The sequence below is a fragment of the Bactrocera oleae genome, chromosome 4, assembly GCF_042242935.1.
Source record: "Bactrocera oleae isolate idBacOlea1 chromosome 4, idBacOlea1, whole genome shotgun sequence".
In the NCBI taxonomy this organism is placed as follows: Eukaryota; Metazoa; Arthropoda; class Insecta; order Diptera; family Tephritidae; genus Bactrocera; species Bactrocera oleae.
Window position 1 is genome coordinate 30,807,600 of NC_091538.1, and position 25,079 is coordinate 30,832,678.

At 39.0% G+C, this 25,079-nt stretch overlaps 1 non-coding gene across 1 annotated transcript; it reads right to left on the reverse strand.

Annotated features, from left to right (window-relative positions):
• Positions 1-1,681: 1,681 nt before the first annotated feature.
• Positions 1,682-5,686, reverse strand: LOC118680228 (uncharacterized). The gene is made up of 3 exons (XR_011396144.1): positions 5,424-5,686; positions 1,866-2,127; positions 1,682-1,812 (listed from the first exon to the last, which is right to left on the reverse strand). It is a non-coding gene; the product is annotated as an uncharacterized protein (transcript).
• Between the last annotated feature and the right edge of the window lie 19,393 nt (positions 5,687-25,079).

The window sequence follows — 25,079 nt, forward strand, 5'->3', positions numbered from 1 at the left end:
GATCCCTGTGATCCCCGAATAAGGGATCTCAACTTGGAGATTCGGCAAATGGTAAACCATCATAAGCGGACAAAATGGATAGAGCACCTGAAGTCCTGCAACCTCTCCACCGGTGTGAGTAAGCTTTGGACTACTGTCAAGGCCCTGTCAAATCCGAGGAAACATGACGATCGGGTTGAAATCCAATTCGATGGCCATGCCTCCTCGGACCCGAAGAAGTGCGCGAGCTACTTTAGCCGGCAGTTTATACTGCACCCTTCGACCGACAAGGCCAAACGACGTGTTACCCGACGGTTGCGCAAAATGCCAAAAGACTGCGCACCACTTACTTTCACCGATGAGGAGGTTCAGAATGTCATCAAAAAGGCGAAATCGTCCAAATCCATCGGCCCTGACGGAATAAACATGCTGATGTTAAAACATCTAGGCCCAACGGGAGTAAACTACCTCACCAAGGTCCTCAACCTGTCGATATCCACTCTTCAAATACCCGATGTGTGGAAAGTCGGAAGAGTGGTCCCACTACTGAAACCTGGGAAACCCGCCAACAAAGGGGAGTCTTATCGCCCGATAACTCTCCTTTCCCCAGTAGTGAAGACACTTGAGGCCTTGTTACTCCCGTCATTCACCCACCACCTGAGCCTAGCAGACCATCAGCATGGTTTTCGTAAAGTGCACAGTACCACCACAGCACTTAGCGTCATAAACGCCCAGATAGTTCATGGCCTGAACCAGAAGCCACCCTGCGAGAGGACGATCCTCGTAGCGTTGGACTTGTCAAAAGCTTTTGACACAGTCAATCACGTAACGCTACTTGAGGACCTGGAACAATCAACGCTCCCTCCAGGGTTGAAGCGGTGGACCATGAACTACCTGAGCGGTCGACACTCATCCGTACTATTTCGAGGTCAAAACTCCAAACTCAGGAAAATTAAACAGGGGGTTCCGCAGGGCGGTGTCCTCTCCCCGCTACTGTTTAATCATATAGGAATTTTTCATAAAATTTTAACGTCACTAAATATTTGTCACACTGTTCACAATACTGGTACAGTATCCCCTACTCAATTGATTTTCCTGCTTATTTGAACCACCTAAACGGTGGGTCTGGAAATCAGTATAAAAAACGTTAAGATAATTATAAAGGCATAATAACAGAAATGACAACATTAATCAGAAATGGATTGAACAATTAATCACCGAAAATAGCGCAAGGCAGCCATGCAAAGATAGAAATGACTGCAGCAGTGGAATAGCCATCAGACAAGCAATTATGACATCTTGTTTACAAAGTATGTATTCTTAACATTTTCATTCACAGAACATACACATTTAAGTACTTTGGTTTAGTATTTTAGTTAATATATGGTTATTATATTCTAATATATTACATTACAGTACGACATATTTTTCACACATTTGATATTCTTAAAACTTGTTTCTCTCTCGTTAAGTATTTTTATTTAATATAGCCAAAGGAATGGTGTTGGTTTGTTCCATTAAATCAAGAGCCTTCTCTTCGTTTTTAATAAATTTAATAAAATATTCTTCCATTATCTTTTGTTTCTTTTTAGCGAGTTCCAGGAAGTCTTCATCATTGTTTCTCTTTCTCTTCGGAATCTGTGGAATAAAAAGTTTTTAATCATATGTTTATATTAATAAATGAAATCAATTTAAAAAAAACCTTTGCCAATGCTCTCTTCCGTCAGTTCTTGAGTGAAATTGGATTTGAAGGCGCCTATTATTTTGTGAACGTCTTCGTATTCCCAATTCGATGGAGCACTTCCACTTGGGCCAATCATCTTCCTTTCCTGCCTAATATATTTCATTAATAGAAATGGTACTATTTTGTGAAATTGTTTACAAACCTGTACTTCTTTGCCAAATTGTTTATGTGATTTCGTAGTTCGTCCGTTGCAAGCAAAACTCCATGTTTATTTTCCAGCTGCGTTCACATTTTAGCATAAATATGGCTATTTTTATGCATTCCATGCAACTGTTGGTTATATTGGGCCCACACTTCAATTATTTTTTTAATGGTTACGTTTCCAACGTACTTTTTTCTTTTCAATTGTTATTTTTTCCTTTTCACGTTTGAATTTAAACTCTTTATGATAAATGTCAAAATGGCTGAAAACATACATATGATTATGACAGAAGAGCTTAAAGCCTTGGGTATGTTCAGTGCAATCCATCGTAGTGCATTGCACAACACCACATAATTTCTATGGTTTCTTGAAAACCATTGTATTACAGAAATCCATTTGCTTTGGAACAAAAATTGAAAATACGGTTGACACACATATGGTTTCTGTACCATACTACAATATGTACTATATGTGTGTCTCTGGCATTACTGTAAGTATATGGGAAGTATGTACTGTCACCGTCAAAAGAAAGTGTACACCTTTTTCTCATACATTTCACTCTTTGTTTCAATATAAAAATATTAAATTTTTTTAAATCAATTATCATTTATACATTATTGAATATTGTTCTTACAAAAACTTAACAGCAATCCAAAATAAAATCCACAAGTACAAAACAACACATACAAAACCAAATATATTCAATATTTCACGCGTCAAAACAAAGTGTACAGTTTAAGAAAAATTAAAAAATTCAAAAGCTAATACTTTGTTTGTCTTCCCTTTGCATGGATAACTGCTTCCAACCTCCTTGGCATTGATTCCACTTAGTTGGACACTACTTCCGGGGAAATTTTGGACCACTCCTCTTGTAAAATGTCCTTCAGAGAATTTTTACTGGTTATGCTCCTTTTTCTTACTTTCCGGTCCAAATGTTCCCACAGATGCTCAATGGGGTTTAGGTCCGGTGATTGTGGGGGTCTATCCAGCTGTTTAGGTGTACGGTAAAGCAACCATTTTTATTATTCTTGCCGTATGCTTAGGATCGTTATCCTGTTGGAAGATCCAGGATTAATCTAAGCCCAATTTTTCAATACTGGGGAGCAAATTTTCTTTTAAAATGTTTAGATAATTTATTTAGTTCATTGTGCTATCAATCAACACCAGCCTTTACACTCCACTTGCCGTCATACACCCCCAAACCATCACCGAACCCCCACCATGCTATACAGTGGATGTAATATTTTTCTGTTCAAACTCTTGATTTTTGTTTCTCCAAATTTTTGTAATTTTTTTCTTCCTGAAACCTTCGAACGTGCTTTCGTCAAAAAAAATTACGTTATTCGACAGACATTTTTACGGCACTGACAGTTGGATCTATCTTTAGCTCTCACAACTGATCGCATTTCTGTATCACTGAGCCGCTTTGGCCTACCCGAACGTGTCGGATCTTCTAATTCTCCAAACTTTTTTTGCTTATCAATCATTTTTTTCACTGTGTTATGGCTTCTTCCAATTATTGAAGAAATTTCGCGGAAAAATTTTCCGTCTTTCCTAAAATTGATACCTAATTTTCTTACATCCAATGCAGTTTGCTTACCCATTGTCAAATTGATGTGCTCTTGGCAAATTTCCAAACGCAAATAAAATTCTATCTACACAAGGATACTAAATAACATTAGAATGAAACAATTACAAAGAAAGAACTATGGATAACCATATATTTTTTTGCGTAAAATAAGTATGCGAGGCCTATTACCGTAACTGTACACTTTGTTTTGACGCGTGAAATACTGAGAATATTTGATTTTGTTCGTATTGTTTTTGTATTTATGGATTTTTTTTGGATTGCTGTTAATTTTTTGTAAGAACAATATTTAATCATTCATAAATGATAATTTATTTGAAAATTTTTAGATATTTTTATACTGAGATAAAGACTGAAATGTATGAGAAAATGGTGTACACTTTCTTTTGACGTACATCAAATGCAATGCCAGACGAACAGCACGTTGCCTAGTTGCTCCATTAATACTGTCGCAAGCAAAGGAAAGCAATTTCATTTATATTTAATGATATGTAAATAGCTACGCAAAAATTTAAACGTTGCTTTAGAGTATGTTTTCACACACCTTTAATTGCTTTGTGCTTAAGTAATTCCTTCTTGACGTTAAAATTTTATGAAAAATTCAATCAATTGATTTTCCTGCTTATTTGAACCACCTAAACGGTTAAAAATATATTTTATACAAAATACGTGTACATTTTCTCGCATATTTAAGAGGGTTTGAAAATGGCTTAGATTCAAAATTCGTTCATCTAGATAATGTTTTAACAATGAATTTGATTATTTATAAATGGTTGTTGATGTTAGAACGTTTTACATAGGATTCAGGCAGACTGGTTGTGGTGAATATTCAAAACGAAGAAATCAATAAATAAATAATAAATCTGTTTAGCCCTGTAAACTTTTAAGTTACCTACTTCAACAAAAAATGCCACGTCTTCGCGGAAAAGCAAGAAATATTGGTCGACGTTCTCATGCGCAATGTCGGGTCGCTAGTTACTATTGTAAGTAAGGATCTATTACTTAAAGTTAAAGTTAAAAATATTATTTATTATTATTTAGATATCATTAATCGGGGTGTACCAAAGTTTTTACGCGCAGAAATTCTTTTTGCGTTGGCGGCCTTCGGCCGCGCTTCAAAAAAAATAACCCTGGTGAATTCAACACCGGGGTGTACCAAAGTTTTTACGCGCAGAACTTCTTTTTGCGTTGGCGGCCTTCGGCCGCGCTTCAAAGAAAATAACCCTGGTCGGTCCAACACCGGGGTGTATCAAAATATTTTTCGCGCAGAACTTTTTTTTGCGTTGGCGGCCTTCGGCCGCGCTTCAAAAAAAATAACCCTGGTGAATTCAACACCGGGGTGTACCAAAGTTTTTACGCGCAGAAATTCTTTTTGCGTTGTTTCCTGTATTTAGGGTACAATCTGTCTGTTTATTTTATTTTTCTTCGTTTACAAAATATATTAGTATGGCAACACTGATGTTTTGACATTCACAACCATTTTGTTATTGTCAAAATTAATAATATTGAAGAATGATTTAAATATTGAAATAAAGCTATTTAGCAGCATCTAATATAAAAAAAATTTCTAAAAACGAATTATTCAAGTTTTAGTGGATATAAAAGTGAAAAATATAAGTGTATAATTCATTTTAAATAGCAAAAATACGTACTTTAAATAGTTGAAATTTTCAACTTTAAACGTAAATATCTCGAAAACTATAAGTTTCTCGCGGCTATATCTATGTATATATATTCTTGATCTGGAGGATCTCCTCTATCCGCACATACCCATTTTATCCCCGAAAGCCTGGCCTTATATACTAAAGCCGACCCAAATATATAAGTGTATAATTCATTTTAAATCGCAAAAATGCGTACTTCAAATAGTTGAAATTTTCTACTTTAAACGTAAATATCTCGAAAACTATAACTTTCCCGCGCCTATATATACCTAAGTTCAGTTTCTTATAGTAAGTGTTTAGATTTACCGGATTCATCATTAACTTCTCCAATTTCAACCTTTGCAAATCAGTTGCCGTTTTTATAACAGCTCGGGTGTTTACTCTCTCAGCACACACTATAGAATCCATTAAAAACTTTTACGTTGATTAAACACAACAAACGTGAATAATTTTTTACGAGAAGATAAACTGAGATGTTTACTAAATCCTAGGCAAGGTAGGATTAATCAAATGAATAACATTAATCGAGTTTTATTCAGAGAGTTAAAGTTTTCTGATTAATCGATTCATTAATCGATAAATAGATAAAATAATTACAACCTTTTCATTATATCTGTACTTTTACACACAGATTTTTTTGTAACCCAAACCGGTTTATTGTAGTCGAGGGGACGACGAGGAAAGACGAAGGGACCGTGCCACTCGTGTTCGGGTGGCACGCTTTGTGTTCTTAGTCCTAACAGCTCGCTGCTACCCTTTTCAGCATTCCCTTTCACTTTCAAATTCTTTGAATGGTTGCAAGAGCGCTTGGTTTCAAATGAATTCGTTTACAAATTTGAATTCTGTTATCTATTTTTTGTATGTAATATGAAAATATCTATGCATAGAATAATAGAAATATTTTGAAAAATTGTAAATAAGGAGAAAATTAAGATATAGATTATGGAGTTAGAAAATTATGAATTTTTAATACTTAAAGATTAGGAAATTCTTGTTATAAATTTGGCCTTGAAAATATTAGTAGAGAATATTCAAAACATTCTGGTGGATTAGGGAATTCCCGTCTTAAGTATTTCTTTGAAACTATTAAGCGGGTAGGTATTATGCATATTGTTCTACCATATTCATGGTAATTCATTGCATGCAAAATGTGTGACCATCATCTCAACATACAAATGAAATATGCAACACACTCTAAGTGTTGCGCCGTCGAACCGCACAACTATTTACGAACGTTTTGTGAAAAGCAATGCAGAAAAACTAGACTCGAGTTGTTGGACTCATTTTGCCCGTGTGAATGTACAGAGCGACACCAAAAGAGAATTTGAAAAATATTAGGGTCAAAAGAGTCCCAATGTAAAAGCGGTCTTAAATTCTACTACTAAAGTCACACTTGGTACGGGTTGCCAACCAATATTCTACTACTAAAACGTCCAAATAACACATATCTCCTTTAGTGTGTTGCCGTGTTATGTTTTAAAATTTATAAATTTAAGAATGTTTTTATTACATATTCAAATATTTTTCAGTTGTTTTAATTCCAAAAGATTGAATTTACATAGTATTATTCATTATTATTATTCATTGTATTGAAATATTATTAAATGTTTCCAATTTTATTATATTGTGACGAACAGAAGTACCATAACATATCAGAATTAACGATAAACTAGCAAAAGCAACTAGACAGCGAATTCGTAGTTGCCTGAATGTTCTAGTAGCGAACTTTTGTTAAAAATTTACTCTATAAGGGCTGCCGGATTGTGCAGCAGACACAGTTCTTATCAGAGTGTTGCCGTGTAAAGAGCAATTAAGCTATAAGCAATAAGTTGTAAAATCGAATATCGAGCAATAGCTGTTAAGTTGTTGGCATTAGAAATAAAGATAAGTGTATAGCATTAAATTGGGACTTTAATTTGACAATCCAGTGATCGAGCTCAAGAATGAGTTATAGTTAGACGATTTATCGAGAAATCTGTTATAATTGGTGTTAGAAGTGGGATTGTCAAATAAATTCCCAAAGAGATAATTATTTGAAAATGGCCAAGTTGAACGATCTCAAGATTCCACAACTGAAAAAGGGAGCAGGAACAACGTGGTTTGCCGACAAATGCTGAATTACAATCACGGTTGAGAGAGGCCATGGAGGCGGAAAACATTAATGTGGAGGAATATGTCTTTCACATGGAATTAGAGGAAGAGACAACAAAGATAGAAGAAAAGGAAGAGGCTCAATGCTCGTCAAAGATTGTGGACATAAACATGATTTTTGCTGCAATATCGCAGATGGGGAAAGAGATGTCAACGCAAATGTCTCAAATGTCAACGCAAATGTCGACACAATTGAAAGAGCAGGATACACGTATGTCTCAAATGGAAACGCGATTGTCAATGCATTTGGAAGAGCAGTTCGCAGGGCAAGATGCACGAATATCAGCACAGGTGTCCTCACAGTTGAAAGAGCAGGTGGCACGGATATCGCAGGTGACCTCACAAATAGCAGGAGTATCCTCACAGATTTCGGAAGAGGGAGATAAAATTAAAACTGAAATGGATGAATTAAAAGATCGTCTCCGCGAGCTACAATTAAATCGGCCAATTGTGTCAACAGCTTCTGAAAAGGTAAATGGCACTGTTCCGTTCCACGTCTTTAAGCTTCAATTTGAAAAGACGGCATCTTCAAATAATTGGAACGCTGAAGATAAAGTAGCTGCATTGTTCGTTGCATTAAAAGGATCTGCAGCGGAGATATTACAGACATGCATTTATTTATTACAGGGTGCATTAGAAAGACGGTATGGTAGTGAGCACAGGAAGCACATCTTTCAAATGGAGTTGTGAAATCGCCGCCAGAAGGCCAATGAGTCGTTGTAGGAGTTTGCTACAGGGATTGAGAGGTTAGCTCACTTAGCTTATGTACATAAATCCATGGAATACATCGAGGACACGAAAATTCAGACTTTCGTCAATGGAATACGAGATAACACTATACGCTTCGCTGCATTAGCATGCTCACAAAGTAGAAATAGAGAACACACTTGGGTGAACCAATTACTTGAAAAAATTGACAACATGCAGAAAGCACTGGAAAAATCTACGGAAGCGCATAAGAAAAATGATGGTATGCTTAAATGCTTCAACTGCGGAAAAAGTTGCCATATTGCACGCAACTGTAACCAGCCCAATAATCCAGTTGGACGTAAACGCAAAGCTAAGGAAGATCAAGCAAATGTCAAATCAAACCAATTGTTAAACTAAAGCGAATAAGCAGGAATACGAGTAACGTTACCGTTAGTTGATGTGTAGACGGTAAAAAGCGCATACTGACTGTGGATACGAGCGCATCACATTCCATAATTCAATCTGATCTGGTTGAGAAAGAAGTGAGACCGTTAGCTGGGGCAAAGTTGCGTACTGCAACTGGAGAAGATACCCTAGTTCTCGGAAAGGTAACGGGCGAGATCGTAATTGGAAAGGCAGCCGTGTTACACAATTTTATAGTGGCAGATATCGTTGACGAAGTCATAATTGGAGTAGACTTTCTAGCGAATCAAGGAATCAAAATTGACATGAAAAACAGGATTATGTCCTATAGAAATATGGAAGTGCCACTTATGTTCGGTTATGATAATAAGAACAATGTTAGACGAGTGATAACAACAGAGTGCCAGCAGATTCCAACAACATCAGAAGCAGTTATTTGGGCAGAAATAGATGGAGATTATGGGCCAAACAAGTGGAGGAGTGTTGAGCCCACAAAAGAATCTACACCAAACTCACTTATAGGCAAAACCCTGGCTATGACAAGGCAAGATAAACGTGTTCTAGTAAGAGTACTTAATGAGTGCAAGTTACCAATCAAACTCTCCAAAGGAGCTATATTAGGGCAGTGTCAAGAGATTGAGGCCGTGATAAATTGCGAAATACGTCTTGAGGAAGATTCCATGGACGAAAACGATATATCGAGTGAAATTAACGCATGGACTGAGGAACTAGAGGCAAACTATCAAGCTATGGCTAAACAACTTCATCTCAGATACTCATCCATATTTGATAAAGATGATGCCAAACCAGGATGAACCAAAGGTGAGAAACATTTTATTAACATAGGTGATGTAAGACCAATCCACCAGGCTGATCGAAGCGTTCCACTAGGAAAACGTGAAGCTGTAAGCCAGACCATACGTGAAATGAGCGAAAGCATCGTAACCGAACCATCAGCGAGTCCATGGAGTGCACCTGTAGTACTTGTGAAGAAGAAAGATGGCAACATGAGGCTCGGTGTGGATCAGAGAACGTTAAATTATGTAATGAAGAGATATAGTTATTCACTAGCTAGAATCGATGCCTTATTATCAGGCACTAAATTGTTCTCAACAAAAGTGATTACTGGCAAGTGGAGGTAAATCAACAAGACAAAGAAACGGTAGCTTTCGGCGTTGAAGATGGTCTATGGCAATTTACCGTATGCCCTTTGGATTATGTAATACTCCTGTTACCTTTGAGAGACTTATAGTCCAGGTATTAGAACGATTGCACTGGAATACCTGTTTCGTATACCTCGACGATATCCTCGTGTTGGGTAAAAGCTTCGATGAACACCTTAAGAATTTGGCCGAGGTTTTCCAACGGATAGCTAGTGCTGGTCTAAAGCTGAGTCCGAAAAAGTGTTACCTTTTCAAACAGGAAGTAAGCTACTTAGGACACAAAGTGACAACGGAGGGCATTTGCACAGCTAATGAAAAGATCGAGACAGTAAGAGATTGGCCCACTCCTAAAAATTTACATGAATTGCGGAGTTTCTTAGGACTATGTACTTATTATAGACGTTCCAAATTTTACCAGCGTAGCTAGTAGCCTCCATGAACTCATTTCAAAGTACCGAGTTTTTGAATGGAATAAAAAACAGGAAGTGGCTTTCCAAACTCTGAAGAAACGGTTAAGTACTGCGCCAATGTTGGCATACCCGGTCCCAGGATCAATGTTTATTTTGGATACGGATGTTAGTGGATTTGCAGTAGGAGGCGTTCTATCACAAGCCATTGATGGGCATGAGAAAGTGGTTGCGATTTCGGGTGAGGACAGATCATGCAGCATTAAAATGGCTTCTACAATTCAGAAACCCAGAACGACAGTTGGCACGGTGCATTGAGAGACTCCAAAGTTACGACTTTTCTGTAGAACGCGCAAAGGTAGCAGTCATGAAAATTCTGATGACATGTCCAGCCGTCCATGTAATTTGGAATGCAGACATTGCTCGAAAGCTGAGGCCAAAAAAAGACATTATAGATGTCCGATTAATGACTATAACATCAGACTGGAATCCCGAGGAGCTACGGAAATGTCAGCAAGAGGATCCAGATTTAAAAAGTGTAATACACGGATTGGAGATGAATAAACGTCCAACGAGAGAAGAAATAGCTGCAGAAAGCCCAGTCGCAAAGGCTTATTGGGCACAATGGAATAGTTTAAAGTTAGTGTCTGGCTGCTTGCAACGCGTATGGGAAAGTGAAGATGGGCAAAGTTCACGTGCTCTGATGATTACTCCAAAAGTAAGAATTCCTAAAGTTCTCAACGAGCTGCACAACGGTCCAAGTGGAGGACACATGGGTATCAATAAAACATTGGAGAAATTAAAACAAAGATTTTATTGGGTTGGTTGTCGTCAATCAGTTACGGAGAGGATCGCCAATTGTGTCGAGTGCATTGTTGCTAAAGGGCCGCGGTCCAGAAGTCATGGTCAGATGAAGAAGTACTATTCAAGTGCGCCGTTTGAGCGAGTGGCCATGGATGTAGCTGGTCCATTTCCTATTAGTAAATTAGCAAACAGATATGTTTTTGTAGTCATGGACTATTTCAGCAAATGCCAGAGGTATACGCAATTCCTAACCAAGAGGCAGGAACAGTAGCGGATGTATTCATCAACAATTGGGTATCGAGATGTGGTGTTCCAATAGAATTACATTCTGACCAAGGAAGAAATTTTGAATCAGCTCTAATATAGGTGATATGCCAGAAGCTGGGTATCCGGAAAACCCGTACAACTGCACTCCATCCGCAGTCCGATGGCATAGTAGAACGATTCAATCGAACTTTGGAAGAACATTTGAGGAAAGATGTGGACAAGTATCAGAAAGATTGGGATACCCATATATTCTTGTTCCTGATGGCTTATCGGTCTGCTGTACATGAAACAACGGGGCAGACTCCAGCAAGGGTAATTTTTGGTAATGATCTTCGACTACCGATTGATTTAAAATTTGGAATAAACGCCAACAGAGAAAGGAATATTAAGGAATTCAATAGCATCCTAGAAGACAAGATGAGGGATATACATGCTATGGGGAGACAGCGCACCAAAATTATGAGCGATAAGATGAAAGCAAAATACGACAAGGCAATAAACTCTGAGGGTTTTATTGAAGGCGATTGGGTATTGTTATATAACCCACAACGATAGAAAGGGCTGTCTCCCAAATTACAGTGTAATTGGGAAGGACCATACCAGGTTATTAAACGACTCAATGATGTAGAGTATCGCATACAGACCATTGGAAGACCAAGGAATAAAATGAAGGTGGTTCATCTGGAACGGCTTGCAGCGTTTGGTACCGCAAATATGTCTAATCGGGGCGATCAGACTTAGGTAGAGGGCAGTGTGGCGAACACGAGTACCAGAACAAATCAGAATTGTCGATAAACTGCCAGAAGCAACTAGACAGCGAATTCGTAGTTGCCAGAATGTTCTAGTAGCGAACTTTTGTTAAAAATTTACTATATAAGGGCTGCCGGATTGTGCAGCAGACACAGTTCTAATTAGAGTGTTGCCGTGTAAAGAGGAATTAAGCTATAAGCAATAAGTTGTGAACTCGAATATCGAGCAATAAGTGTTAAGTTGTTGGAATTGGAAATAAAGATAAGTGTATAGCATTAAATTGGGACTTTAATTTAACAATCCAGTGATCGAGATATTCTAACCAGTTTTATGCCGAATATGTCGGTCAGTGAGTATTAACATTTTTTTTTATGTAAAATTTGCTTGAATATGTTTTCTTTAAGATCGGGTATAGCTGATCAATGTCAAAATTAATATCTGCCTTTATCCCCAATATATATACGATTTCCGTCTTTCCACCTGACTTTAAACGGTTCCGGTTGATCAAAAGGTGATATTTTAATGAATTTAAAGTTTTCTTAAAAATTATGTGGTTTGACGCTGAATTAGAATAAAAATAGTTTATACCTTGGTCTAAACCTCACATCTTCATATAATTAATTCTGTCTCCGGAGTTGACGTTTTCCACACAAGCTTATAATATAAAATTTAGCCACTTTGGTAGAATTAATATCACATTCATACTAATGCATATCTCACTTCAAGATGTTTTCTGTTTTGTTTTATACTCTTGCAACCTGTCGCTACAGAGAATAATAGTTTTGTTAACCTAACGGTTGTTTGTATCACCTAAAACTAATCGAGTTAGATGTAGGATTATATATATATAAATGATCCGGATGAAGAGACGAGTTGAAATCCGGGTAACTGTCTGTCCGTCCGTCCGTCCTTGCAAGCTGTAACTTGAGTAAAAATTTAGATATCTTTATGAAACTTGGTACACAGGTTTTTTGGTACCGTAGACGGTTGGTATTGCAGATGAGCGTAATCTGAACACTGCCACGCCCACAAAACGCCATTAATAAAAAACAAATAAATTGCCATAACTAAGCTCCACAATAAGATAAAATACTGTTTCTTGGTATGCAGGATCATATTACGGAGGGGCATCTTCAGTTAAAATTTTTTTTAAAAGTGGGCGTGGTCCTGTTAAAAACTACTAATAGCGCGACAAATCAAGCACAGCATAAATATTAAATTTTATCTCTGATTTAGTTGACCTTTTACTGAAAATATTGGTCAATGTCTAATTAATTTTGAGGTATGCACCGCGACCTACGGTCTATTGTGCCCTCCCCTAAGTCATGGTCAATGTCTAAGATATATAATATAATGAAAATTCATATAATAAAAAAACTAAATGAAACTCCCGATAATAGTATGTCTTTGTATCAGAAATGGGCTGAATCGGATCAGTTCTTCCTTCAATATAAAATCTTCCCAACACCTGAAGTAATTTCTCGGGCTTTGATCCTGGCAAGTTGCGAGGTTACACCCGAACTTAGAATTTCCATCCGTGTTCGTCACAGTATCAAATAATTAATTGCAAGAACAAAAAAGTAATTTCAATGGTGTAAACAAATTTTACCTTTGCTCTGCCAAATGGAAAGTAAAATTTTGACATTTGACGTTCAAACGCAATTGCGTCTTTGAATTTTCCTCTTGGTAATTAACTTAAATTACATATAGTCGTTAAAGAAAAGCAAATACATTGCTCTGCTAAATACAATATTAATGAAACTAGAAAAAATGCAATAATTTAAAATTATGTCATGCATTGAGATATTTAGACAACATGCTAGGCTACTACTACGCTACTGACATTCGGTACACACACACGCACACACTCACTGAAATATATATATTTACATCATCAGTTAACAAAAAACAAATATATTATTTTTTACTTAATTCCATCATCTTCATTTTAGTTTGAATTTAAAACATAACATACCACGAAAAATGTCAAAATCCATCTGTCTGAATATTTTTTAACGTTTGACACACAGCCAAAATTACTGTTATATGATTACAAGTTTTCTGATATTTGTAGTGTAAAGTTGAAATACAGATATAAAAATAAACGCGAGCTACAAAACCATTGAAAGTTTCATGATCTATGGGCACAAATATATTCAAAGTCGATCTTTTTATCCAGGGCAACAAAATCCACTGTAATTTATTAACTTTTTTCACCTTCTAAAAACTCAAGTGGCGAATCTTCTATGACTACCATTTCAACAAGCCCTTTTGTTAATATCTGTTGTATGTAGTAGAACTTTAAAAAACTTCGTCTCTAAAACATTCTGTCTCTATACTTGTGGCCATTCGTTGAAATGGTCCTTGACTACCAAAACATGACTATTTTCTAATTTATTGGTGGGGAATGGACCATCTTCATACACGCCTATTTTTTCAACTGGCGCACGCGAATTGTGCTGTTTCATCTGCCCATGACTCCTGGACCTTGATCCTTTAGCTACAATGAAAGGAGGAGTACTCTCCCCTCTGCTCTGGATCTTGGTGGTAAACGACCTACTTATAGAACTCGAGGAGCAAGGCTGTCGGGTGATAGCCTATGCTGATGATGTAGTTCTTATGGTTAAAGGTAAATTCCTGAATACCGTCTATGAGCTCACCGAAGGGTACCTAAACGTGGTATCCAACTGGGCAAACAGAAGCGGCCTAGCCGTCAACCCAAGTAAAACCGAAATGGTTTTATTCACTAGGAGGTATAAGATCCCAAATGTGCCTCTCCCCTCCTTCGGGGGTTCACGTCTTCAACCAGTTGATAAGGTGAAATACCTAGGGCTCATCTTTGATAGGAAGCTTTCTTGGAGGCCGAACATCGAGGAGAGAGTCAAGAAGGCATCGGTCGCCTTATATTGCTGCAAGGGAGCTATAGGGAAAAGGTGGGGACTCTCACCAAAGGTGGTGTTCTGGCTCTACGAAACCGTAGTTAAGCCAATACTGTTCTATGGTGTGTTCGTCTGGTGGAAGGCGCTCGAAAAGACTACTCTGGCTAAAAAGCTTGAGCGAGTCCAAAGAGCGGCGCTCATCGGAATCTCCGGTGCACTGCGAACCACACCAACGATAGCTCTCAACGCTATATTAAATATAGCACCCGTGGACATTGCCGGTAGGTGCATTGCTGCGAGGTGTGCTATTAGGCTCAGAGAAGCTGGGCTTGTGAAGAGGTCCGAACAAGGACACGCCGCAATTCTCTCCTTCTTCAACTGCATTCCTGAAAATTTGGATCACTGCGTCTCAGCGGCCTCTCGAGGCGGCTCTTTCTCATATCCCGACGAGGGAGATGTGGAGGGGAAGAAGCCGCTGGAGAAGAGGCGCGGTGAGCTTTTTCACGGATGGGTCGAAGCTAGGAGGGAAAGTTGGAGGGGGGGTTTTCTGTAAAGAGCTCTCCGTCAATCTTTGCTTCAGGCTACCGGACCATTGTAGCGTTTTTCAGGCGGAAGTGGCCGCGATCAAGGTGGCGGTAGAAGTACTGTTACGTAGTGTAGCTGCGTTTAGAGAGGTGAGCATTCACTCCGACAGCAGAGCGGCAATACAAGCCCTGAGTGCGCGAACCGTGCATTCAAAGCTAGTCAAGGAGTGTCTGTCCTCGTTAGAATTAGCATCAGGCTACTTCAATATCAGGCTCGTTTGGGTGCCTGGTCATAGCGGAATCGCTGGGAATTGCAAGACCGATGAGCTGGCCTGGGGGGGCACCCTTGCCCCGCTCACATCGGAATGGAATCGAGATGGTTCTCAACTAACGTCTTGCATTCTGGCTCTGGACCAATGGACCTCACATGCGCTCAGCAGACGCTGGTCGACGACCAGCTCCTGCGCGACTGCGCGATCCTTCTGGCCGAGAGTGGATCGCAGGAGGTCGAGGGATCTTCTCGCCTTGAACAAAGTTCACCTTGGTAGGAGTTCTCACTGGGCACTGTCCAATGGGAACTCATGCGGTGCGGCTTAGAATACTACCCGATGGCAGTTGTCAAAGCTGTATGGAGGAGGGTGAAGTGGAAACATCCCGGCACTTTCTCCTCCATTGTCCGGCTTTTGCTAGGCTGAGATTGAAACATCTCGGCAATCATACTTTTGGCGGACCAGAAGATCTGGCCGAAACAGATATTGGCCGTCTCAACAAGTTTGTCATAGGCACAAAGCGCTTTGTCGACATGTAAGGGTCTATTGATCCGGCTCATAGGAGTTTTGGGTACCACAACGGACCGGCGTTTAAGCTGTCCAAGTGTGATCCTTCTTAGGATCGACCCTCTAACCTAACCTAACCTAACCTAACCTAGCTACAATGTTCTCAGCATATTTCGCTATCCTTTCTATAGCTGATTGACAACCAGTCCAATAAAACCTTTGCTTCAAATTCTCCAAGGATTTCATGTCTCTCAAGTGCCCTCCTCTTGGACATTTGTACTGCACGTTAAGAACATCAGGAATTCCAACCCTTGGAATAACCATAAGTACTCGGAATGTTTGCCCATTTTCGCTTATCCATACTCGATGCAAGCAGCCATACACTAACTTTAAACTGCTCCGTTCTGCCCAATATGATTTTGTGACTGGTCTTCCTGTATCTGCTTAACCGATTTGAACGCATAACGTTCCTTTCATATTTTTATGTTATAGTGTATAAATCGGACTACAACCACGCCTATTTCCCATATAACACCATTTTCACTTCCATCTGATTCTTTCACTTTCCACTATGCATATCAAGCAACAATGAATATATCGGGGTAAAACTTTGCGTGAATAATTCGTTTAAAGTGTGCCACCTTGTGACCAAAAATTGTCTAAATCGAACCAAAACTGTTCAAGCCCCTAAGTACTAAATATGTGGACCCCAGTGCCTATAGTTGACCTTCTACCGAAAATATCGGTCAATCCACAAAGAAATCTCAACCGAATATACCATTTGACTTTGCGAGAGTATAAAATGTTCGGTTACATTCGAACTAAGCCCTTCCTTACTTATTTATATATATATATATTTCTATTTTGCAAACGAATTAATATGAATCATAGAGGAATATACATGAACCATAGATTTAATCGTTCCATTCTCTCAACCGTGGTATTGGATTGGCCAGTGTTATTTTTTTGAAGCGCGGGCGAAGGCCGCCAATGCAGAAAGAAATAGGACGCGAAAGGAAAAACGACCATCCCGGTGTTGGATCGGTCAATGCAGAAAGAAGTTTAACGCGAAAGAAATAACGACCACCCCGGTGTTGGATCAGCCATGGAATATTTTTTTAAAACGTGGCCGAAGGCCGCCAATGCAGATGATGCCATAGAGGAGATTCTAAGTTTCCGGCGGCAATAAGTATATATATTCGTGATCTGGAGAATCTCCTCTATCCAACCATACCCCTCTTAACCCCGAAGGCGTCCGATCGCATACTAAAGTTTCCCCTGTTCTAGTAGCGGACTTTTGTTAAAATTTTACTATATAAGGGCTGCCGGATTGTGCAGCAGACACAGTTCTAATTAGAGTGTTGCCGTGTAAAAAGCAATTAAGCTATAAGCAGTAAGTTGTAAACTCGAATAACGAGCAATAAGTGTTAAGTTGTTGGAATTGGAAATATAGATAAGTGTATAACATTAAATTGGGACTTTAATTTATCAATCCAATAACTCACTCTTGAGCTCGATCACTGGATTGTTAAATTAAAGTCCCAATTTAATGGCTATATACATATCTTAATTCCAACAACTTAACACTTATTGCTCGTTATTCGAGCTTACAACTTCTTGCTTATAGCTTAATTGCTCTTATCACGACAACACTCTAACTAGAACTAGTATTTTCTCAACTGGCGCACGCGAATTGTGCTGTTTCATCTGCCCATGACTCCTGGACCTTGATCCTTTAGCTACAATGTTCTCAGCATGTTTCGCAATCCTTTCTATAGCTGATTGACAACCAGTCCAATAAAACCTTTGCTTCAAATTCTCCAAGGATTTCATGTCTCTCAAGTGCCCTCCTCTTGGACATTTGTACTGCACGTTAAGAACATCAGGAATTCCAACCCTTGGAACAACCATAAGTACTCGGAAGGTTTGCCCATTTTCGCTTTTCCATACTCGATGCAAGCAGCCATACACTAACTTTAAACTGCTCCGTTCTGCCCAATATGATTTTGTGACTGGTCTTCCTGTAGTTATTTCTCCAATCGTTGTTCATTGGTTCAACTCCACCACCTTCCAATTTTGGATCTTCTTGCACAGAGTCATCCGTTTCAGGTTCAATTTTATGCTGATCTTCCACCTGTGATGGTATACACGCTTCCTGCTCTTCTAACTGTAAGGACACTTGTGCTGGTATCCAAGCTTCTTGCTCTTCTAACTGTGAGGAACCTTTTACTGGTTCACACGCTTCTTCCTCTTCCAGCTGTGAGAACACCTGCCCTGACATACGCAGTTCCAGCTCTTTCGACCGTGAGGACCCCGTACTGGTACACACGCTTCCTCCTCTTCCGACTGTGAGGACACTTTTGCTGGTATACAAGCTTCTTGCTCTTCATGCTGTGAAGATCCTGGTTCATATGCTTCCTCCTCTTCCAACTGTGAGGATACCTGCGCTGACATATGCACGTCGAGCTCTGTGGTGAAAAACGTGCATCTTGCGCTGCGAACTGCTCTTCCAAATGCGTTGACAATCGCGTTTCCATTTCAGACATACGTGTATCCTGTTCTTTAAATAGTGTCGATATTTGCGGCAAAAACCATGTTTATGTCCACAATCTTTGACGTGCATTGAGCCTCTTCCTTTTCATCTATCTTTGTTGTCTCTTCTTCTAATTCCATGTGAAAGACATATTCCTCCACATTAGTGTTTTCCGCCTCCATGGCCTCTCTCAACCGTGATTGTAATTCAGTTTTTAATCCATTTGTCGCCAAACCCCGTAGCTCCATCATCTTTTTCAGTTGTGAAATCTTCAGATCGTTAAACTTGGCCATTTTCAAACAATTCTCTCTTTGGGAATTTATTTGACAATCCCACTTCTGACACCAATTGTAACGGATTTCTCGATAATTCGTCTTCCTTGTAACTCACTCTTGAGGTCGATCACTGGATTGTTAAATTAAAGTCCCAATTTAATGGCTACACACTTATCTTTATTTCTAATTCAACTTAACACTTATTGCTCGTTATTCGAGCTTACAACTTCTTGCTTATGTCTCAATTCTTCTTATCACGACAACACTCTAACTATAACTGTCTTTGCTGTACAATCTGGCAGCCCTTATATAGTAAATCTGTAACAAAATATTGATTCTAGAACATTCTGGCAACTACGAATTCGCTAACTAGTTGCTTCTGGCAACTACGAATTCGCTACCTAGTTGCTTCAGGCAGTTTATCGTTGATTCGATTTTGTTCTATCATCCGTGTTCGTCACAATAGACGGCTTTTACATTGGGACTCCTTTGACCCTCCTATTTTTTAAATTCTCTTTTGGTGTCGCTCTGTACATTCACACGGTCGAAAAGAGTCCAGCAACTCGAGTCTAGTTTTTCTGCATTTCTTTTCACAAAATTTTCGTAAATATTTGTGAGGTTCGACTGCGCAACACTTAGAGCGTGTTGCATTTCATTTGTATGTTGAGATGTTGGTTACACATTTTGCTTGCAATGAATTACCATGAATATGGTAGAACAATATGCATAATACCTACCCGCTTGATAGTTTCAAAGAAATACTTAAGACGGTAATTCCCTAATCCACCAGAATGTTTTGAATATCCGCTACTAATATTTTCAAGGCCAAATTTATAATAGGAATTTCTTAATCTTTAATTATTAAAAATTCATAATTTCCTTACTCCATAATCTATATCTTAATTTTCTCCTTATTCACAATTTTACAAAATATTTCTATTATTCTATGGATACATATTTGCATATTACATACAAAAAATAGATAACCGAATTCAAATTTGTGAACGAATTTATTTGAAACCGAGCGCTCTTGCAACCATTCAAAGAATTTGAAAGTGAAAAGGAATGCTGAAAAGGGTAGTAGCGAGCTATAATATATATTACGAACAAGAACACAAAGCGTGTCACCCGAACAGGAGTGGCACGGTCCCTCCGTCTTTCCTCGTCGTCCCCTCGCCCACAATAAACCGGTTTGGGTTACAAAAGAATCTGTGTGTAAAAGTAGAGTAAGTAGGCAGCCCGTACCCATTTGCGTGTGTATTAGTGAAAATCTTAGGATTGGTTACTTGTAGATTTATACAAAGGTTGCCGTGTTATCAGATATAAGGAAGCAGTAGTGAGCTCGAATAATAAGTAGTAAAGCGTTAGGTGCGTAGAATTCGAAATAAATATAAGTGTATAGCATTAATGAACACAATTCGAGTCTGTCAATTTCCTGCATTCATTTTCATATCACATTCTCAAGTTCTTCTTCTGTACGTAGTACATAAAATTATTTTTCGTTAGTTAGTTTTATTCCTTACATATCAAATATATATGTGCATATTACATACAATTAGATAATATTAAAATTTTCGAAGTAACAAAATTACGATTTCTTTATCGCCCCGATCTGATGGTATGAACGGATAGAGATGGTCGTCAGGATTAAAAAATGTGTGCTTATATACCCGCCTCAGACTATAGTTTGTACATGTTCTTTCACGTCGAACACCTCTTTTATCCGTCCATACTATCAGATCGCGGCGACAAAGAAACCGTAATCGTGCCCTCGAAGTTATTATAAATACTCATTTGAAACCGAGCGCAATTGCAACCATGAAAAAAACCGTTTTGACGAAAATCAATACATATGAAATAATCTTTTGTTTTGAACGTTTTTAATTCTTCCCACAAAATTTTTTATATATTACATGCCTTTTTTTAAAATCTATGTGCCGGAAAAAACCTGTTTCGATTAGTTGATCACAGCTGTGACTAAATTTCAACAACCATAAGATACCCTTGTTCCTGGTATTTCTATACAATAATAATTATCTTGTCTGTCTTATTTTGACGCGAATAATACAAATCCGTGAGCGGAAACGATTTTAAAAAAATTTAATTTTTGAGGCCTCCTTAGTTGGGGGACCTAAACTATACATTTACCTTATCTTTCCAACCATGTCTACAAAAATCGTCGCATTACGCCAGGAAAGATAAGAAACATTAAACACTGTTTTTTGTTTTGTTGTGAAAATTGCAAAGTGCAATTCATTTCTTTTAAACTAAATATGTAAAACAATAATTATTATTTTATTTTAATGATAATTGTTAAAAAAGTCTGCGTACACGCTAATATCTAATTTTATTTTGTTAAAAATAACTTTATATAAAAAATTTTAGAGCATAATCATATAAAGTGCTATAGTACTAGTCTATTGCATAATCCCATAGCATTTAAAGCAATGAAAATCTGACACCATAGTTTTATAGACAAATTTACAAAAAATGGTAGTTTGGCAGCGCAGAAAAAGTCTGCGTACAAGTAAATAATGGTTAAACTTTTAGAAGAATGTAAAACATACGGTGAAGTCAGTCGAAAGAGAACACATTCTTCTATAAAAACAATAATAAAAAATTATGAACATACCAGCTTTTTTATATCTCGGCCCGTCCAGGGCGGCCAAAAATACTAGCATAGCGTAATACGTAACCATGTGACAGAAAATAGGAAGCAAAACCCCCGACTTGCTGCAACCAAAATCGCTGAAAATTTTAAGAAAACTTAAAGGAATTCCTCTGCACTGATACAATTCGCAAAATTTTAAAAAAGTTGAATGGTCAAGTCAAGTCAAGTGGGTTGGCAAAAATCCTACGCTGAACCCTCCACGATGGGAATAGATACCACAGTTTCAGGACGTAGGCAAGGACGAGCAGGCAGCAGTTCGCCTGTTGCAGTAGTGAGGTATCTAGCTAAGGCCAGGCTTCCTATCTGGGTGTTCGGTACTCTTCAATAGTGCAGCATCCAGATAGAAGTTGGATCAAGGTGTCATGCGCGTGCCGATGATCAACCTGGCTGGGGGCTCAAAGGCAAAAGGTGCAGAAGCCAATACTGGCACCGGGGAAGCAACAGCACCGGAGGCAGCCTATACCAACCCCTGTGGCCAAGGCTTGGCTGTTAAGCAGAAGAAGGTGGGAGATGCCAAAAGTGATGCTGCCAGTCAGAGAGGCCTACCTTTAAGATCGACGATCCAGCGAAGGCAAGGTATGCAGAGAAGCGAAGCGCTGCCTAACTGCTGAGGAAGGTGGAGCTGCAACCGCCAACCAATGAGGAGCTCACAAAAGAGCTCGAGGAATCCATTGATTGCGCGAGAGCTGTCTTACCTAACTTCAAGCTGGAAGCACCGGTAGAGACAGCTAAGAGACAAAGGTCAGCAGAAGAGGCCAAGCCGTCAGCTAAGAGACCGAAGACAAAGGGCGTGACGCCCGCGAAATCTATTGCTGATGTGGCCCGGAACCGCATTGTCATTGGGGTGCTGGATGAGGGTGATCCCGAAGGAAAAATCCCCAGAGCCTAATGGGAGTGGGTGCAAGCCGCACTGACAAATGTGGAGTTGGAAGTGCTACTAAGCAATTCAGGTCCACCCCCGTCATGTACGGATGCCGGATGGTATCAGGGTATGGATCCCGGCTACACCATCGCAGCCGGACCAGATAATGCAGCTCAAAAGAGCCTGTAACCCGAATTTTCCAACTGCGGGATGGAGATGGTGTGGAGACGAAACAGGCTACAATACAGATGCTGTTGCTTCTAACAAAGGAATCCGTAGAACCGTTAGCGAAAAGTGGCGGAGGAACATTCCTTCTCAGATTACCGCTGCATTGAGTGTATAATTAAAGAGAATTTAGTTAGGGAAGAGAAATTTAGGAATTATAGGAAAATGAACTGGCAGCTGCACCTGCAGGAGCTAAAAAAGCGTATTCCTATGATTCCACTATTTCAACCAGAGAACAAAGAGGACCAAGACATCCTCGTTAAACAGTTCACAGATTCTTGTCGTCAAGCACTAGAGGTGGCTTGTCCATTAACCAACAGTAGGGGAAGAATTAGGCCCCCTTGGTAGTCTCCCATACTTAAGAAGATTCAGAAAGATTGCAGGAAGCAATTCAATTTTGCCAAATTATCCCGCAGAGAAGAAAAGTGGGATAACTATTATAACCTCCTACGGTCATACAAAAAGATATTCGTGGAAATCTTTTTGTAATGACATCGAGAATGCGGCAGAAGCGTCTCGACTTAGAAAAATAATGATACAGTCGAAACATTGCATCGGATACCTTTAGAGGCCAAACCACAGCTGGACGGTATCCAGTGAAGAGACTCTAGGCCTACTAATGGATACTCACTTCCCAGACAGTTCCGAGAACCACATCAGGGAGCATATACTGGGGAGTGAAGTGGGCCCAGAGTCCCCTCCGTTAGACATAGTGTCAGATAGTAATTCTCGGCTCAGTTACAGCAGCCCATGAGCTATACAATAAGCTGGTTAACAACCATGCTTAAAGGGGCACTGTAATTAAACTATATTCCCTCAATATGTAGGGAAGTCAAGGTAATATATATACCAAAGGTTGGCAAAATCTTACACATTGGTCCAAAGGATTTTAGACCAATTAGTCTATCATTATTTCTTTTAAAAACACTGGAGAGACTAATAGAAATACATATAAAGGGCAAACTAAACCCAGGAAAAATTACAAGGAGTGTGATCACTTTGAAATCTCTGATGTCTCATAGGATTTCGTCGAAGACAGTGAAATAATGCCATGATCTTCTAGCGAATCTGCTATCGAATTTCACGGTAAACCTGCAATGGGTCACAGGACACAGTGACATCCCCGGGAACTGTGTAGCAGATGAACTAGCTAGAACAGGCACCACCCTACAACTAGATCCTGGTAAGGAGGACATATATATGCCTCTGGCTACTTGTAGATACTAAATCGACAAACAGTTAATTAACATAGCCGAGTGTCAGTGGAATCAGTCCCTGACTTGCTCAACTAGCAGGCAAACGTGGCATGAATAGAATATGAGCCACGCATGCCGACTGTTAAAATTCAAGCGGAATGATATAAGAACTCTAGTAGGATTACTAACAGGTCACTGTCTAATAAACAGACATGTAAGTAGACTTGGTACGCCAAATAACGACTATTGTAGAAGCTGTCAGGAAGTAGAAGAGGAGGAGACCATTAAACATCTTCTATGCGGTTGCGCAGCACTATATAGGTAAATAATCGTAGCCATCGGTCGTGGGTTTCTTGATGACGTCTCGGAGGTTGCACGGATAAAACTTGTCTCACTGATGAAGTTCATCAGATGTACGAGGTGGTTCAGAGAGGAGCGAATAGAGTGAGGGGACCAGAGTCCCGGTGGTATTAAAATGGGCCAATAGAAGTCATTCATATCGTCAATCAATAGGCAATTGCATAATGCTCTCGCGAAAGAGCAATTAAACAAGCCTCGGGAATTTTCGGCAGAAGGTTATTTTGTCCGATGAAAACAAGTTTTGGGTCTTTGGAATCAAAGGTCGAAAGATTTTATGGCAAAAAACGAGCAAGGCACTCGATAAGGAAATTTTAATGCATACTGAAAAGTACGGTGGTGAAGAAGCAATGATATCGGGGTGCATAGCTAGTAACTAATTTATAGAGTCTACTATGGTTAAATGTGCATACCTTAATATCTTAAAATAAATTAGAAGCAAACAGAGGCAGAATTTGGAAGTGACTCCTATTTTCTACAAGATAACGACCCGAAGCTTACAGCAGACTTAGTTAAGCTTTAGTTACTCTACAACGTTCCCCAGCAGCTTTAAACACCCCCAGAATCACCAGATTTTAATACTGAATAGCGCATATGAGATTCACTGGTGCGTAAATTCCGCCAACGTACAATTACTGGATATGCTCAGGGATATGCTGCACGAAGAATAGGCTCACATTACTTCGACAGAAACCACTTAGTTTGTATATTCCATGTCAAAACCCTTAGCGGAAGTTTTGAAACGTTGGGAATATCGGACTACCTGTTGAATTTTAAGAAGAATTCGTAGGAAGAATAATCTTATTCGACTTATGTACCTTGTACGCAAACTTTTTCTAATAGATTTTCCATTCGTCCGTATGTTTCGTTTGATTTATATGTTACTGTCGGCTATTAATTAAATTGGATTTTATGCAAAGTATAAAAACTTATTTTTTCCAAGAATTTGTTTTTGTTGGTACCTTCTAAGCAGACTTTTACTGCCCAGAGTATGTGCATGTATATTCAC